The 19,069-nt window shown below is 43.8% G+C and overlaps 1 long non-coding RNA gene across 1 annotated transcript in view; it reads right to left on the reverse strand.

Moving 5' to 3' along the window:
• Window positions 1-1,145: 1,145 nt before the first annotated feature.
• Window positions 1,146-19,069, reverse strand: part of LOC119502208 — a 59,935-nt gene continuing 42,011 nt past the window's right edge. The window contains exon 4 of the long non-coding RNA XR_005210020.1: window positions 1,146-2,189. This is a non-coding gene — a long non-coding RNA (uncharacterized LOC119502208). The remainder of the gene's footprint in view (window positions 2,190-19,069) is intronic.

Below are 19,069 nucleotides of genomic sequence, written 5' to 3' on the forward strand. Positions count from 1 at the left end.
ACAAGCTGCCCTCATCACATGAAGATATCAGCCTGATTATAGACATAAATATCAATACTGGTTTTATAGACGCACCAGAGACTGCCAGGGTTTTTCTTTATGATAAAATAAAAATACAGGCATTTATAAATTCTGGGAATACCTGTCCTCTGGATTTACTATCCTCTTTTTATACAAATACAAAGGGAGGCTGTGCCCGAGTCTTAAAGGGCTGTGTGGTAACAGTAATCGTGATGCTTGTCTGGGGTGGAGTCGTCTGCATCGGTCTTGAGAGTCCATGTTTGGATTATGTCAGATTTCACTCCTTAATTCCCGACTCACTAGTCTGTGGTTGTTTTCTTTTTCTGTTAGAATGACACAGCTTCTCGCATCTCTCCCAACTTTCTGTCATCCCAAAGCTCCTTTCTTCTCGGGCCCAAACTAGAGTCCCGTCTGTGACAAGTCATCATAATACACCCATTTCCCTGACTGTTGGATTTTCTGAGATGGCTCTAACAACATGCAAGCAGCAGCAAAATCCAAAGTGTACGAGCTACGTCAAAGTTATAGGATTATGTGCCATATAAAACATTAACTTTGACAGTGAATGTGTACATTAAAAACACATTTATTATACCATATAAAGCAAGTGTTTGCTCTTTTTATCTGACAGACCAGCAGTGGATGAAGTACCTGAAAGCCACACTTGAGTAAAAGTAGATATCTTACCAGAAAATAACTTTAGTAGGAGTTAATGTCAACTTTTACAATATTACTTGAGTGAAAGTGTCTAATATTTACTGTACTTAAGTATCAAATGTAATTTTCTGATATTAAATGTACTTAAAAGTACAAGTAAATGCTGTTAATAAAAAAAGCAAGCACATCAGAATTATGAGATTTGTACACCACCTTAAAAATGCAGGCTACATTACACTTGAAGAAAAATTAGGGCTTCACCACTTAAAGGATTTAAAGACCAAAATCCATTTTTTCCTTCCCTCGTAGTCGCAAGTACGAGGGGAAGGGAAGTAGTGCCTGGACTTGAGCGGAAAACGAAACTTAACTACGGCTCTGAGAGCACTTGGTTTGCACTTTCCTATCCCGTGAATGATGTAACTTGCAAGCTAGGGACCACTGATTTGCCAAAGCTGCTTGCTTGCAATAGTAACGAGTAACAAAGATGCTTAGGGGAAATGTATCGGAGTAAAGGTACACATTTTATTCCGGAAATGTAGTGGAGTAAACGTGAAAGTTGACAGAAATACTACTAGTACTGTAACAAAGTATATTACTTTGTACTTTTAAAAAAAAATCTGGTTACAACATTTGGTTGACAGTATTAAGTCTTGGAAAGACAAATTAAATCTTCTGTCATGCAAGCAAATTTATAATTCTTGCAAAGACAAGAGACAACAGGAAGTCTTAATCCACAAAGAAGCTACAGGTGATATCTGCCATCAGTGCCATTTTTACCTCCAACATTTCCATTACGCGTGTTTGTGAGTGTTTTATATAATAAATATGTGATGGCATGGCATCTGTTCTCGGATGTTTGTGTGCATGTATGTGCTCGCATGCATGTTGTGCTTGATCTGGGGCTGTGATGCATTAGTGCCGAGGAGACAAGAGGCCCTTGTGGCCCCCTCATGGGCACGGAGCTGTCTAACCATGGAGGAATGCTGCAGGGGGACACAGAGCGAGTGCATTCCTCTTAGATGCTCCACACGCAACACATGAAAAAGTTACAAACATTTACAGCGCTGTCAAAAAAAAAAAAAAAAGCACAAACAAAACATGGGCGCCGGGCATTTGGTGCGCATGCGTTTGACGGGAACGCTCGCGTGTGTGGAGGGAATGCAAATACAGATGCAGCATCTCTGTTTACTGTGCGTTCTGCTGTGACATGCGGAGTTTCCTGGAGGCCCCGGGCCTCTCTGAGGGGCCTGAGGTCCTAAGGCTAAGCTTTGTTAAGGAGCCACGGGGCCCACGCCGGGGATGATTAGAACATACCTGGCAGTTTGAGCCACTTGGGCGCTCCGCTGGGATCACTCCTAACTGGTTGTGGCGCTTGGCTGTTAGTCTGAGGCTGGAGATGGTCTGCTGCTGTGCTCCGTGTATCGGCCGGGGCTTTGGTAGCTGCAGGGGGCGGAAAAGATTCTTCCGGAACCAGTGAGGTGGATGATAAGGTCAAAGACCTTGGCATGCAGCTGAAGAGGGGAAAAGGGAGCAAGAGAGATGTACAATTAGGCCCGCAGCTGGGTTATTTCTGGAGCCCCTACCTTAACTTCATTACCCTCCTCTTCCACCCCGAGTACTCTCCGTCTCCACCTCCCTGCTCTGTGTGGTGGCCTACATGGTCCGGGCATAGGCAATAACAACAGAGTAATCCCCTTACATAACACTGCGCAAACTTAACGAAACAAGACCGTTCAATTCATTTCGGGAGCGTCTAAAAATAAAGAAGCAGTTCGGGCCAAGGTGACGTCAAAAGGGGTGTGTGTGTTGGGGGGGGGGGAGGTGGGTCTCAAATGAGCCGCCGAGACCTGACTGGACCGGAGGTCAGCGGAGCACTCTATTTTTAGGCCCCATCAAAGGCAGAGGTATAAAATTAGTCCAGCGCTGACCCTCGCAAGATCTGTCAGTCACGCTTAGAGGAGCCGTGAACTTGAAGGTCACGCACTCGCAATGATGAAAGGGCCGATGTTTGATGATATTTAAAAAGGAGCAAGTAATGACCGAAATCTCTTTAGCTGGTGGCAGGTGGCACAGTGTGAGGTTGGCCTTTGTTAGACTTGTTAAAGGACTTCATCAGCAGACATGTGAAGCCCTCGGCGACGGGCTAATATTAACTGCAATAACACCGTTTGGACAAAAGTGGTGAACGGGGCCTGACTTTAATGTCAAATTTGGAGAACAGACCATCAGGAGTTTTTAGCATCAGATTGTCTCTCTCAGTGTGTGTCGATAAAAAAAAATGTCAAGCCTGAAGGAGGCCAGTGTAAACAAGAGTTAAGGGTACTGGGTCAAAACGAGTCCATCTTCCAAATTCCCTCCACAAGTCCAGAGGCCAGCGTGTTGACGGTCTGTCCTCACAGTGGTCGTGGGGCACCGGAACTCTAAATTAGCCCTGGTGAGTCAACAGGACAGCTTTCATGTAGACAAGGGCTCATGTCAGATTGCAGGAGAGGTCAGGATGTAAGGGTCAGAGGTCAGGATGCAGTGTTGGTCCTCGTCTTTAACAGCTTCCTGTCTGCTGTGTTGTGCAAACCTGAGCGGTAATCCCTTGTGATACAGGTTCAAAGCAAAGGGGATTGCCTCGCTCTCTGGCACAGGTATGGGACTCATCACTCCGCTTGTACTCGGTCGGTCCACCACTTTGATCCAGAGTGAAATATCTCACCAGTTAACCGATGTATTGATGTGACATTTGGTACAAATATTCATGTTGCTGAGAGGATGAATCCTACCAACTTTGGTGACAGCCCCTCTCGCGCCATCACCTGGTCAAATATGTTATTTGTCCAATACTTTGGTTTATGACTAAATACCATAAACTGTATATAAGAAGTGGGAGTAGTCACCGTGACATCACCCATTGGTTTATGAACTGCTTTTTTGAAGCCTAGGACTGGCATTTTGGCCGACGCCATCTTGGTTTCTTGCAACCAGAAATGACTCAAGAAGGTGGAGCTAAGTACAACCGAACGCTTTTCGGGCGACCAAAATGTACAATTAACTTTCATGAACTGAAAACACACTGTGAAAGGGTTAAAGTTGTAAGACGAAAACACAGACAACTCCCAGACCGGACAACGCCGTGGTATCGACCTGTCAATCACAAGGTAGCCAGGCCCTAAAGCATCCTCTGCTTTATGGTCTATTTGACTCTAAATGGTTCACTATCACAATTTATTTGGCAGCGATTTATTTCAAATAAATCCTGAACCACAAACCTTTGAGATTTCGAGGTCTGCCCTTAAATAATTTATTTGATCTTTGACTTGAATGTTTCATTTCAAAATCTATTACAAGTTGCATCGATGTTCCTGACTCAGACTTTGAAGGCGCACCTGTTTCTGCACACTTGTAGTTCTGTATTGCCGGAGGGAAGGTGAAACGTCAGGGTCAATAGGAGACTAAGCGGGGCGCTCCGCTGCAAGGTGTCTCTTTTTCTGTAAGAGCCAATTCGGGCTCTTTTTGTTTCTCTGGCATGAAAACGGGGCGACCAGGAGAGGTGATTTACCAGCCTGTCTTGACATCAAACTTGGAAATAAACCAGAGCTGCTGGAAGCACGCTGGCCTGGAGGAGCAAGAAGGGGACGGAGTTAATGCAGTTTCACATCACACAAGTGGAGCCCGGATGATGTATGGTTTCTGCTGCAGGGTACAGTTGGCTCTGAAATACGTCTGCAGATCACACGGTTTGATTTTTCCTCTTTCTAATAATCAAATACAGAAGAAGAGTGTGCTGACACGAGATGATCTCCGACCTTTGAGGTCACGTACGTTGCACAAACTCACTCCCTTAAATGTTCTGCCTTCATCCGACGGAGACGAGATGGCAATACTCGTTTCCAGACATAAAATGTAAACCCCTCTCCAAAAACAGCAAAGGAGCAGATCCCACTCACAATGAGCTGTAATTTAAAAAACGCCTCTCCTGGAAAAACAACAATAAATTTGAAGGGGCTTCAAAGGGGCCGCTGGCGCTCGTACTTTTCTGTACATAAAACAAAGCGCCGGTATGTTCTTAAACCACTCAATCGCTCACCCTGCGATGAAACACACTGAGACAGAGGCTGAGAGAGAGATGTAGCAGGCAAAGAAAAGAGAGACTCCTTTTGACTTAATGTGGGCTTTTATGGAGTCTGACTAAGGGACTGTTGGCTAAACAGCTAATCTCCTTTCTCTTTCACCTTTCTTTTTTCTTCTTCGACTCTTAAAGGTTTTCAGTCAGTCTTAATATGGTGATATTATACAACAAAAGAGCAAAGTTTTCAACAGAGCTCCATGTTTCTCAGCATGGTCTTTTTAGGGTGCTAAATGCCCCCCAGGGTGTATAGGTGCCTAATTTGAGCTGCAAGCTAATCTTCTGTCATATATAAGAGCATCAGAATGACTCCCAGAGAGGAAGCAGGACCGTCTACTGCGACCAGATATCCTGTTGGATGTTGCATTGATACACTACACGGGCGGAGGAGCTTCATCAGTGGGAGGGCAATATCCTGCATCCTGATTCTGTCAAGAGGCAAAGCCGTGATATGTGTGAGCGCCCAAAGAGAAAAGGCCAGGTGTCCCCCTGGTTCCTTTAACCCCCTCCAGACAGCACTGATCCTGCTAACTAATAGCACCGGGGAGCTACCACCCCTGGCACTGAAACCAGGAGCACTGAGCTGTGGAGCTGCGTGGGAGTGAGGACTTACAATTGCTGCTTGACAGGAGACACAAATTTAGAAGAAAACAAGCAATTTAGTGTGGTATTTCAGTGCACGAGGTGTCCCAGATTACCAACGCTGATTATATCAACACTGTATAGAGATCTAACCACATAACTACACAGTATAATCCACTGTCCCCTCCCGTTTGGCACCTGAATAAAAACTGAAATGCATAGCAGCGGCAGTGACAATTCCACTGAAAATGTGCTTTCCATTAAGGTCTCTAAAGTGAGCTGCTGGTTTCTATTTTCCGGGCTGAATGAAGACCTTTCCAAAAGAGAAAAAAAAAATCAATTCAACAGAGACATGGTTCAGAGTGATGATATGAAATGTATCAACTACAAAAGAAACGATCCACCGAGCAAAGATTGATAGAAGCAATGCCTTTGCTCAATCATCTGTGGAACGCACGTTTGTCAGAAACACTACGGGCTGCTAGTTGTTATTGACGGATGTATTGATTATTTTTTCAATTGATCAAATTCATTTTTTAGTCGCCATAATTGCAGAGAAGCACATCACATGTTGACCCAAATCACTCGTCAAAAAATTATTAAAACTGTATGAGTGTATAACAAAACCAGAACATACAAAAATTTACATATACCACATATAAATTAACCCCTTGAGACCAATAACCGTCTTTACTGTCTATCAGAGGCTCTAGTAGGTTCAGTTTTAGAGCTAGAGTGAAGGTACAGATATCATATCAAACTACAAAACCTGAGGAATCCATTGGTACCAACCATGTCTTGCTAGCTTGTCGGGAAGAAACGGCTCAGAAACGCTCCAAAATTGGGCTAAATTTTAGCGAGGAAAAACTGGCATGGCGATTTCCAAAGGGGTCCCTTGACCTCTGACCTCAAGATATGTGAATGAAAATGGGTTCTATGGGTACCCACGAGTCTCCCCTTTACAGTCATGCCCACTTTATGATAACCACATGCAGTTTTGGATAAAAAAACATGCAGTTTTGGAATGCAGTATGTTATTTTCGCTTATTCTAGAAATGGTGTATTTGAATATTTCTGCATACTGGGGTCCCTAAACAGTCTTGGAATTACATAAATTGGGTATCACTGTAAAGCTGAGACTCTTGTGGATCCAATGAGCCATGAAACCTTACAGCCACAAACTACAGACCTAGGGCATTCAGAGGATGGATAGCTTTCCTAGGTAGATTGACAATCTTTTTATTTTTTATAAATTCTCGAGTGGTAAAAAAATTGTTAAATTTAGCACCAAATCTGTGTAACAAATGGTATCAACCCAAAATTTGCTCCAACAACTGATGAGACATAATAGAGCATGGGAATCGCCATTATATACTTCCACTATAATGTTCTAAACCCTTGTACACTTTCACAATTTTTATTATTTATTTAATTAAATAATTCATGTTTATTTCTGATTAATGAATAGAACAACTTGACACACAGTACTGAGCTGCATCTCAAATTAATCTTCAGGTTCCCAGCTTTCAGATGATGTACACCACTTCTATGTGACATCTACTGTTGATCTGCTATCTCCCCCTAAAGACTATATTTAAAGTGTGTATTGTCTGTTTAAACCACTCTTGTGAGGGATAAATGAATCAAATACTAATTCAGTGTCAAATAAAGGTGTTTCGGGCCCAATAGATACGTCTCCACCCCACTGAGGTCATGGGAACAGTTTACACACAAGCGTTTTTATGAATGGGTGTCCCAGGGTGTTGAGCTGCTGACCCAGGTGGAGAAAGCACCGAAAGGACAGACCTTAACATGCACTGTAGCTTTTTGAGGTTATGAAACCTTGTATTTGCTGACGGCGGCCCTATCTCCTTCCTTCATCTTTCTTAGCTGAAGAAATATTGTCACAACAATACGAAAAGGAAGGTCAGATGCTCGGCAACAATGTAAAAACACCAGCCATCGGGGCAATTTTATTCTGTCGCTGCATCTCTGACGCTGGGAGGGGAAGCGGAGCTTGTTCATCCACAGCTGAGTAAACTACTTAAGTCCATCTTATATGGCTGCAGACATGATTTTTTGAAATGCAAAAACCTCAAAATGTGGTAATGATAGAGATAGACAAACATAGCCATGTTCGATTGCCAGACTTCCTTTTGTTATTTCACTGTGCGTTTGAAGTCTTGAGAGAGTGAGTGAAATCTTAGCGGACTCACTTCTCTGCACTTTCTCTGAATCAAAAAAAAAAACTGGCGATAAAATCTGCTGGACGGGATTCACAGAGGAGTACGCTTTCACAACACACACTAGCGCGGCTACCAAATACTGCGCAGGCAGCCTTGTCTTTCCTTGAAATCTCTCATATTGTCCTCTCAGAGCAGCTGTGTTAAACCTGTCCGCAATAAGATAAGCTGTGGGTCTGTTTCCTGTGCTGCCTGTAAATATGGCCTAATCACTCTCCAGTGGAGCTGGTGGGACAGATGTTACAGTTGCATCCTTCCACCACCACCACGATGAAGTACATATTGATGGTTCACAGACTGTTTACACTGTCTTCATTCATCTGTGCTATGACCATTCCCAATTGGATCCATTTGCCAACCAGAGTCTGGTGGTTTACATAGCGGAGCCCCTCCGGCATGTGGAGCCCATGCTCTTTTACCCTCTGCTTGTTTCGTGACTGCACACAAGCAAATAAATAAAAAAAAAAAAAAGTGAAGATGTATTTTCACAAGTAATCCATAGCGGAGCGGGGCCTGGCGGGTACGGGATCTAAACAGACTCTGATGGCTGTATATATGGAGTGAGTTCAACAAGTGACACAGAACGTTATGCTTTGATCTGCTAATTATAGTGGAAAACAACCTGGCAACGAGACTGCTGCGATCGGTTTGAATGCATTACCTGAATTTTCCACCTTGCAAACAACTAAAACTGTCCAAGACGTAAATGTGGGGTCCCAGCAGGTAAAGCTCTTTGTTCTAGCTGATTTGTCAATTAAAGTGTTTATAGAGTCACAAACAAAACTACAACGATTCCTGAAAAACATCTCTTGATAGTCTCAAGACTTCAAAACAACAATAACTTTTTTTGGCCACTTGGGGGCAACAGAAACAAGTTATGTTTCCAATCACATATTTTTATTCGCAATTGTATTGCATTGGAAAAGCTGTATGGAAACAGCAAAATTCGATAAAACTTCCTCAACTGCACAAAAAAAGTTTTTATGCTCGCTCAAGGAGGGATGCTTGTCTTCGTCTCCGGATAACATGAAACATGGCCAATACTAGCTGACATAAAAGAACAATTAAAACAAATTCCTGAAGACCTCTCTTCATATTTCTATCGTATATGGTTGGATTGCCAAGCCGACTTGTTTTGTTTCCAGTTCGCAACCTCTACTTCTTCTACACTGTTTACTGGTGGATTACAGCCATGCATGGCCTATAGCGCCACCTTCTGACCAGTTTAGAGTTTAATCGATCCAAACCAGTTGATGGAAACGGGCCTAATTCACAGCTCTTTTTTTGCAACATTTCAAAAGTTTGCTTGAAATTCGCTTGACAATTGAATGGAAACAAGACAACTGTGAGTTGATATTGCGAACTTGTTAGCAAACAGTTTATTCACACATCCAGCAGTTACTGTATGGGGCAGCATTATCATTCATTTGAAGTCTTGTTTCTGGCTAGCAGGTGCAGTATATAAGTCCAATATTCACTCTCTTTTAGCTCTGTTTTTGGTCTCTTCCAACTCCTGAGAGTATAATTATCTGGCTTTTAAGCTACAAAATGCTCCACTATGTTCACCAGCTAATAATTAACTGTGTCTGTCTGCTATTTGGTGTTGAGCAGGTCAGCCTGGTCTCCTAAAAATTAAGTTTCCATACAACCAAACTGAATTGTGAATTACATTTCAAGGGAAACATATTCTGTTGCAGATTACGGATTAAGCGCGTCACATCAAAAAATAAGCGTGACCCAGGTGTCATGTTTTCATCACTGCAAAGTCATTTGTCCCGGGTATGAATGACGATTGTAACCTTTTTCACTAAAGACAAAAGCCAGATGTTAGTGGGTATTAGTGTCTTTTTTGTCCAGTGGGAGAGGGGCTTTATTGTAAAAATATTGTTTATAGATGCTTAAACACTTATTCTGCACGTTTAAATGCTGAATAAAGGTTACACGGGGTGACCTAGCTTACACAAAGTGTATCTTTCCTCCAATGGCAAAGAAAACGTTCAATTACTGTTTAACTGTCATTTTTATCTTACAAAGCCTTTGTGCTCCTCAAAGGCATTAATACCTGCACCTTGGTGATGCCTTTAATTGCCATTTAGCATTAAGCTGGCTGAACAATAAAGCCCAGGCTGAGGGGATGTTGTCAGGTTTAATGAGGCCCTCGGTGAAAGAGGGCTGCTGTGTCGGCACCACCAAAGGCTGCTCCCTGAATTCACCTCCAGTGGACCAGAGTGGTCCTGCGGGGATTTGATGGGCTGAGGGAGCACAGACTGTCTCTCCCCCACCGTGGGGGTGTGTGGGGGGGCTGCAGTAGCATCCCTCGCTGTGCATGGCTAGGCGGACAGAAAGCACAGAGGTTAGAACCGCCGTAAGGTGCCACAGAACAACGTGGCGTTGTGACACTGAAAAAGCATCAGAAGAAACGTTTAGTTGGTGGTTGTTCGCATCACCTGACTGCAAAGAGTGAAATGAAGAATGAGAACATGCAGTGCCAGTAAAGGCACGAACAAGCACGGCCAGAAACAGACATATGGAGACAATGACATGTGGCACAAAGGGGAACAGAGCCCAAAAAGAAAAGCAATGACAACTGTGAACTCCTGGCCCATATTTAAGAGGGGTACATGGTTCACAGTTTCACATGGAGTCCTCCGCCTCCAAAACCCATTCCAGTTACTTTGATTCTTTATTCATCCACCCCCGCCCCCCTCCTTACCCCCACCACCACCACCCCGTCCTTAAATCCAGCTGATGGAGGCTCTTTTGTCCACCAGCACCCAGGCAACAACATCAAAGGGCTGCTGGGTGTAAATGCAGAGTGCCTGAAAAACAAAACAAAAACTGAAAAATAAAGAAGTCCCAGAGGGGACGGGGAGATATTCACGACAGCAGCACCCCGGAGAGGGAAGAGAAAAAGAGCCGCTATGTACAGCAGGAAATAAAGAAAGAAAGAAACACACCCTAACTGGTCGTTTGTCACACATTCATCATCATTTACTGAATACACAAAGGTGTGGGTTGGGTCGTTCTCGGGTTTAAGACGACAATAAACAAATGAAAATAATGACTTTGCATGAGACCATTATGACACTTTCTTTGTGCTGGATCATCAAAGCCCATTAGGGGACAGTGAAAGGCCTTTCCACTGACGCTCATGACCACTTCCTCATTCACTGACAGCTGAATTGGAGGCTTGATGGATTGTTGTGCAAGACAATGTCATGCTTTTGGACTGAATGCTTTGCTTTGATCTCGCTGGATGCCCTTGAAGCTTCAACAGCGGCTGATATGTTAACAACCGGTCTGGTTATTCCAGCTCTATCCTCCACCTACTGCCCTGCCGGTCGGAGCCGTGCGAGGGAAAAAAGGGGACAGTGGGGAAGGGGAGATAAAAGCCTTTTGTCTCTGCCCCCATGTGGGACTCCCGTAGAGTCACGCTTGGCGTGGCGGCATGCCTCGTCTCGTACCCACAAAGTACCCGCCAGTGACACGCTGACTCCAGAGCCTGGCACCAGGTCTCCAGCCAGCCAGCGCAGAGCAAACCCTCTATTCAGCAGAATGTAGGAAACACAACTACATCGGGGCCCAAAGCTTATAATTAAAAGTCCTCAGCCTCAAAGAGCACAGCATCTCCATCTTAATGGTAGGCTTCCATCTGAGGCATCGGTTTAATACTTACTCTGCGTCCCATCAGATAGTGATGTGGACAGAGGAGGAAGAGAGACATTAGGACTACAAAGAACACATGTGTCCCATCCAGGATTAGAGGTTCACTCTTCCCTCAGTAGCCTAATTGCTGGATTGGCCAGATCAAAATCACTTCATTGAGATCAAGGCCGCTGTCTTCCTTCTTGTCTCACTACTCTGTTGCACAATAACTCAACAAAAGCAGCGACAAAGCGGGGGGGAGAAACAAAAAAAAGAAAACGAGTCCAGAAGTCGCGGAGCGAAGATGACTGTAGTTCATGTTTAGAGAGCATGTTGTGTGATTAAGGGAAGGCCACATCAAACATTGTGGCTTAAGAAAACCACCAGTTGAAAAACAAGATACTTCTTCTGTGCAGAGCGGCGCAGACTGGAGATGCTGTTGTTCAGAAGGCGGGCCAGCCCAAACTAACCCGCCTGTCTGTCTCTGGAGACAAACAGGGAAACAAGAGACATCATAGAAGGAACTTGGAAGTCATTATGAGTAAGAGAGCAGGATGAGCTACAGACTTTAAACCAGAATACACAACAGGTTATAAAGATGTAAACATGCAGGGAATTTGAAGGATTTCATTCTACTATCTCAGAGTTTACTCTTAAAGGGACAGTTCGGGGTGTTTTGAAGTGGGGTTGTATGTATCCATAGTCAGTGTACTACCTATAGTAGATGACCGTCGGCACGCCACCAGCTTGGAGAAACAGACAGGAGTTACCAGACAGAAGCAAAGCAATGTACTGCTGTGGACTGGGCCGGTAGCAAACGTATTTTAACCTCCTAAAAGAAAGGCCCACCTAAAATAATCAATATCAGTTTGAGCGTACGTTATATTTAGAATATTTTCCTTTTTCTGACGGGGAACTGAAGCCGTTGTATCCATCTATGCTCTCGCCAAAGCCACCAGATCCATTGAAAACACCTATAATTGTCTAGCCAAAGTCACACAATAACACAAAGGGGCGTTTTTTATCACGAGGGATCACCTCTCTCCCCAGCATTGGATGCTTGATGGGCTGCCACTAGACAAAAGGCACCTGATTGGACAAATCTTTCCTTCGTGGGCTGCTGCTCCCAGCTTTCAAACCAGAAGCAACATAGCGCCTCATTTGGAAACTTTCTCCTCTTATATCACAAAAACAGTTCATCAAAATGTGTTTCTGCAAAAAAACATTTTATGCGAGAAATAAGCCATACAGTTGCTGAATCTGTCTTTATTTTGGATCGACAACGTTTAGTTTAAAAGTTGGGAGTTTACAGAGGCGGCGAGTTGTGCCGGACGCCCGTGATTTGCATAAAGTAGCCTAGACCTCAAATTTACTTGACGGTACGTCTCTCGAATCGCGCCGCCACGCTACCAGGATGCATTGCAGGGCTGCTTACTTAGAAAATGAATGGGAAGCGTGGAAAGGGCGGAGGCTGTGGACATGTACCATAACTGATTAAGGCAGCGGTAGACCAGCAACTCCCGTGTTCTGCGAGGTACAATTACAGTTTTTTTCCAATGGACTCTGGTTGCATGTAACATAGACTTCATAGCTGTCTGCCGGCAAGGTAAATCGGCAAGAATATTCGATATATAGCGTACACTTAAACTGATATTGATCTTTTAGATGGCTAAAATACATTTTGCCGCCGGCCCGGTCTGCTTCTCCAAACTGGGGTCGTGCCGACCGTCATCTACTCTACGTAATACACTGACTATGGATAAAAACCTCATACAATCCCACTTAAAAACACCCAAACTATCCCTTTAGTCTACGATTTACTCTCCATAACCTGTAAACTTTATATCAAATGGGCAGGCATGGCTACATTAGTTATTCCAGATGCATCACTATGAACTATTCAAACTCATGAAAGTTGAAACCCATCAACTTCAACCATCACCCACTTCTTCTGCTTTTGGAAAAGGGACACGTATTGATAAGAAATTGCTACTAGAAAAGGTTGAAAAGACATTATTTTACATCAAATAGGTGTATGAATGTGAGACATTTTAACAGAGATGTTTTTCAGGCATTTGTTTGGCATAGTTTTTCTATACGTTTGGACAAAACCTCAAGGCTCTCGTGGGGTTCTGTCATGTATCAGTGGGAAACGCTGAATGCAAAGGATGGATGGATAACACCCCCCCTTTTCCCACAGAGAGAACTTCTCTGGACACAAGAACAGCAATATTGTGGCCACATGTGTGAGCTTGTTTACTTACGCTTGGCTTTTAACTGCAGGAATGTCATGATTTAAACCACAACATAACAGACTAAATTATTAGCATGTTACCACACTACACACTCCCCCCCCCACCTCTTTGATTGGAACAGGAGAAAGTGTGCATGTGTCGACCAACATCGGTGTGGTAGATTAACACACGGACGCCACGAGACGTCTCTCTCCCGCTGTCTCAAACACACACAGGAACACACAGGGATCAGCGATCTCTTAGGTAAAGAGATGGAAAGTTTATTTCTAAAAACCTAATCATGGAAATCTCCCCTTTAAACAATAAACGTTCAACTTTATTTCATCTCCCCTCCTTGCCAGTATACCACATCAAACAAATCCTAAGGTCAACAAGGGTCAGTGAAAGGATTTGGATAATGATGAGGCTCAAAGAAAAAGATTGAGGGTGGTGAAAGAGAGATGGTAAAAGGAGGGGAGGGGAGCTGATGGGAACAGAAGAAAGGATGGGGCTGGCGGGGAGAGAGAAGGTGCAAAAGGCTAGGTCTTGTAACGACAGACCCTCTGATTACACTGTTGCACAAATAAACAGGCCCTCTGCAGGCTCCCTGGAGTCCAGCTGCGGCGCAGGAGAGGAAAGCTTTCATTTCAGGGGGCCGAGGGTCGAGCAAGTGGCGAGATGGGGCCTGGCTGTCTACCCCGCCGCACCGTTTTCCTAGCATCTCCGTCAGCGAGTCGATGAAGAGGGGAACGGGGCGACATCTCTTTTGAGAAGCTTCTTGATTGCGTGCCATTTCCTGCGCTAGAAAAGCACGTCGGCGCGTGGATTAATAACTGTCAATCTCAGAGAGCGACAGAGAGGAGGTTGAAAAGAGAAAGGATGTTGATGATGATGATGATGATGATGAGGGGCCATCTGTACGGGGTCAGATAAGTGTTGGAGGAAAGAGAGACAAGGTTCAAGATGCCCCGGAGCCACATCTGTAATCGTCTTTCCTTCACCTCCGACCATTACAGGGTCCTGGTCCTCTCTTGTCTCTGTGTCCTGCAGCTATCACGGCCCACATCAATGGCATGCCCCTGCCAAATGTATGCCCCCCCATTAAGGGGCCATCATCAGATAAACAAGATAAACAAGTCCAATTCCTGGCAGGACTGATCAAAGGACTCAATGTTAACCCCATGGCCAATTTCAAGTAGGCAGAAAAATCAAACACAGATGAGGTCACATGGAAACGAGGGAGGCTAATCCATTGTCCCTTTATGGGCACAGAAAGCAAAAGGGACAGTGAGGAGGGTGGAGGGAAGAATGGAAATAGTTTAAAAACAAGGGGAGGAGGGGCATGCAGATACTTTCTCAATTGCACCCCTTGCATGTTGACATCCCCCAGGGATTTCAGCCTTATCCTCACAGTAAAAACTAAATTCCTGCCAGAGGTTGTACGGACAGGTGCACCTGTTCTCCACCACACATCAAGAAAACACAGATAGCAACAGACAGCGAAGCTCTCAGATATGTCTTGGAGGTAATACCGAGGGCAGCACTCCAAGTTGTAAAAGTCATCTTGGCTACTGATCTTGGGTGCAGCGACTTGGCTCCTCAAGAATGATACATCCACTTTATTTTCCTCCCTGAATTTCCTCGGTTGATGATTGCGTCATCCGCACCAAACACTCACGCGCGTATTTCATTAATCTTTTTCCAAAGCTCCGGTGTCGTCTTTCCTTTGTAAATCACCTCTTCCTTGAATGTCCAAACTCTCCCCAGACGCTACACGTCAAACGGCTGAAAGACAAAATCTTGCCAAGTATGCATACGTGGATACACTTTCTCATTTATTTTCATATTTTCTACTTCCAGACATTTGAAAGGCATTATCAAATACAACAGATTTTGGGATAGATCCACGGAAGATGTGAAGCTCAAACTTGTAAATTAACTAGGGCTGCAAATAATGAATATTTTCATTGTTGAATAATCTGTTGGTTATTTTCTTGATTAAGGCTAATACCCGTTAACACAAATTAGTTTTAACGGCCACATTTTTAGGTTGTAGCAGGCAGGTTTTAAAGCTAAAGTGAAGATACTGGTATCAAATGAAACTAAAAAAACTAAAGAATCCATTGGTACCAACCATGTCATACTAGCTTGTCGGGAAGGAGGCTAAATAACGCTCCAAACTTACGCTAAATTTTGGCGAGGAACTGGGTGAAAACTGGCATGGCCATTTTCAAAGGGGTCCCTTGACCTCTGACTTCAAGATATGTGAATGTAAATGGGTTCTATGGGTACCCACGAGTCTCCCCTTTACAGACATGCCCACTTTATGATAATCACATGCAGTTTGGGGCAAGTCATAGTCAAGTCAGCACACTGACACACTGACAGCTGTTGTTGCCTGTTGGGCTGCAGTTTGCCATGTTATGATTTGAGCATATTTTTTATGCTAAATGCAGTACCTGTGAGGGTTTCTGGACAATATCTGTCATTGTTTTCCGTTGTTAATTGATTTCCAAATAATAAATATATACACACATTTGCATAAAGCAGCATATTTGCCCACTCCCATGTTGATAAGAGTATTAAAATCTCCCTTTAAGGTACATTTTGAACAGATAAAAATGTGCAATTAATCACAATTAAATATTTTAATCAACTGACAGCCCAAGTTCATTTTAGACTCAAGTTCTTAAAATTAGAAAAAACTCAGTACTTTTCATTTATCTAGTATTTAGTTCACACTTGAGTATACAAAAATGTGTATAAAATAGACTATTTTTTGAATTACCACAAAACGTGATATCGTGATGTATATCGTTATCGAGATATGAAATGATCTATATCGGGATAGGAGGTGTAGGCCATATAGCCCAGCCCTATTCTCGATTAATTGATTGGTTATTTTGTCAATAAAAATGGTGGAAAATGTCGATCAGTGTTTCCTAAAGTCCAAGACGGCGTCCCCAAATGTTTTGTTTCGTCCAAAACTCAAAGATATTCAGTCTACTGTCATAGAGGAGTAAAGAAACCAGAAAATAATCACATTTAAGAAGCTGGAAACAAAACGAACGCCGAACTCTTCTTGACTTCAAGGTAGGACGGAGAGAAGAAGATGCCTGCTTTTGCTCACGTAATCAGTTCATTCACATTCATACAGGAGAGAAAAAGGAAATTCCATCGGTTCTCTCTCCCGCTCCAGAGGGCCATATTGAATTGTAATCAAAAGATTATCCCAGAATAATCAAACAGCCCCCCCATGGGACCACCCACAGAGAGCAGAGAGAAACATGAGACATGGCCACATGCTCTGTTTTTCACCAAGACCTCCATGGCACGGCCAATACGGGAAGGAGCGTGAAGAGGGACAGAGTTTTTTTTTGTCCCCGACACTTCTGAACGATGTGGTCCTTTTCTTGTGAATGGCATCGTCTTGTACTGGTTGACTGATGAACGTCGGCACTTTTCAGTCTCATCCGTCCGAATTCATCATTTCAAAGCACATCACAGATATTTAATTCATGCTCCCACAATATGTCATTGTTTGGGTTGCTGGCTTATCACATAATGGGAGCAGCTTTACTCTCAAATGATCCTGATAATGACAGGCCCGGTCTATATTTAGCTCCCGTCTCTCTGACAGACCTCTTGACTGTCGTAGCTGGAAGGGAGAGCCGTAAACAAAGCTGGCAGAGCTTAGACAAGCATGTGACGGCTGCACCGCGCCGCCTGAGGTACTGCGAGCCGTGGGGTCCGGAGACAGGGAGGGGTGGAGGGATACGTGAATGAAGTTTACAGACAACCACCACCACAGACTCTGGCTGAGGCTTGTGGTTCATCTCAGGGGCTTTGACTGACAGAAAAGTCCTGCGAAAGACGCGGGGGGAGCCTCCGCCAGTAGCCTTCGGGATGGCGGTGAGGATTGTTGGTGGTGTTTTTCATCAGAGGCCAACCAATATGGCTGTCTGAATGAGGAGATATTTTCCAAGAGGGAAAATCACCATCAAGGGATGACTTCAAGCTTATGTTTTTGGGGTCAGATGAGAAGAAAATGTTTGTGCATCAAGAATAAATTTCCTTCTTAGTCTCGGGTGTTGGGTGGAGGTGCCTGTGGTAGGTGGTGGGTACATGGTAGACAGACAGACCCCACCCAATTTCTTCAATCCTGGCTAATTAAAGGACCACAAGTCATCCATAGAGATTTCATGGGTTCAAAGAGGCCTGGGTGTCCTCCGCTGTAATTTCAAATTACTGATTTCCTTTGAAGAATGCTATCCTTCATCAGGAAGACATAATGTCTGGCACAGACAAAAAAAAAGAAAGACTTAAGAAAGCAAAGCAGCTTCAATTCATTGGCTCCGATGAATCAGAGCTTCCAGGAAAATCAGCAGCGTCTTATTGTATCATTATTATTTTTCTTTTTAAGCAAAACACCCGCGTTTGACGTCAGTGAATCATTGTCATTGTCGAGAGTAGTCTTGGAAGCGGAGCAGGGGATGTGATTGAACTCTGAGAGCTGCCCCGGAGCTGTACTTTGAGGAAGAAACCACGGAACCACAGATAATGCTTTACAGTCCACTAGTCTCACTACTGTCATCAGATTTTCACTTTTTAAGACACTTGAAAAAGATCGCCGTTCCAGTTTCCTCCAGAGCAAAGGGCTCTGCACTGATGTCCAACTTGAGACGATCGAAGTTGGATCGGGAAGGACTTTGGAAGGTCCGTAAGTGTCCATTCTCTCATCAAAAGGAGACACTTCTGACATTGTCCTCACTGTTGGGATCATCTGGACAGAGTTTATGGACAAAACAAAAGCATCACAGTGTCAGGCACACAATTAAAATGAAACCACCTCTGTTGACTGGTTGAAGACGAGGACGGCACGAAGAGACCCAAGTTCAAACGCTGCAGAGTGTCCTCCTCGTCTACTTTCCACTGGTGTAAAGACTTTTCAGGAGACAGGGGAGGGCATCTCCCTTTCATCCTTCACCACAGACAAACATAGACATATAAAAACATCCATGTTGAAAAGTGGCAATAGTCCTTTTAATTCCAGACAAACCCAATGTGAAGAACTTAATTACAGAACGGGGGCAACCCAGCCCTTTTTGAAAATTACACTTACAGTAAGACCTTTGAAGCAAATACTTCCTTTATCCTATTTTTTCTTTTGTTCAATGTTTTGTCTCTTGTAAAGCATGCCATTGACTACTGTGGTTTCCAGTGGGTCTCTGTCTTTTCTCGTCTGTCTCCATCTCTGTCAGGCATTTCGCTCATCAAAGGCCTCTATCTTTTGGACACACATTGGAGGGCAACAATATTTAAAACCCCAGTTAAAGCCTTTAAGGCCTTTACAGGCATTTTTTGTAGTGTGATTAATTCGCACGTCAATATATTCTTTCAAACTGTTGTTTTTGTCATGAGTACTTTCACATGGAACGTGAATATTATGCGACGAAAAAGCAGCACCTTCTCATCCCAACTCGTCACATACTTACTTAGTCTTTGTTACGCCTGGTGGCACATAGGGCAAGGACTAAGGATCTCCACTCATCTCTGTTGTTTGCCTTCTTCTC

This window comes from Sebastes umbrosus, chromosome 14 (genome assembly GCF_015220745.1).
Source record: "Sebastes umbrosus isolate fSebUmb1 chromosome 14, fSebUmb1.pri, whole genome shotgun sequence".
Lineage (NCBI taxonomy): Eukaryota > Metazoa > Chordata > Actinopteri > Perciformes > Sebastidae > Sebastes > Sebastes umbrosus.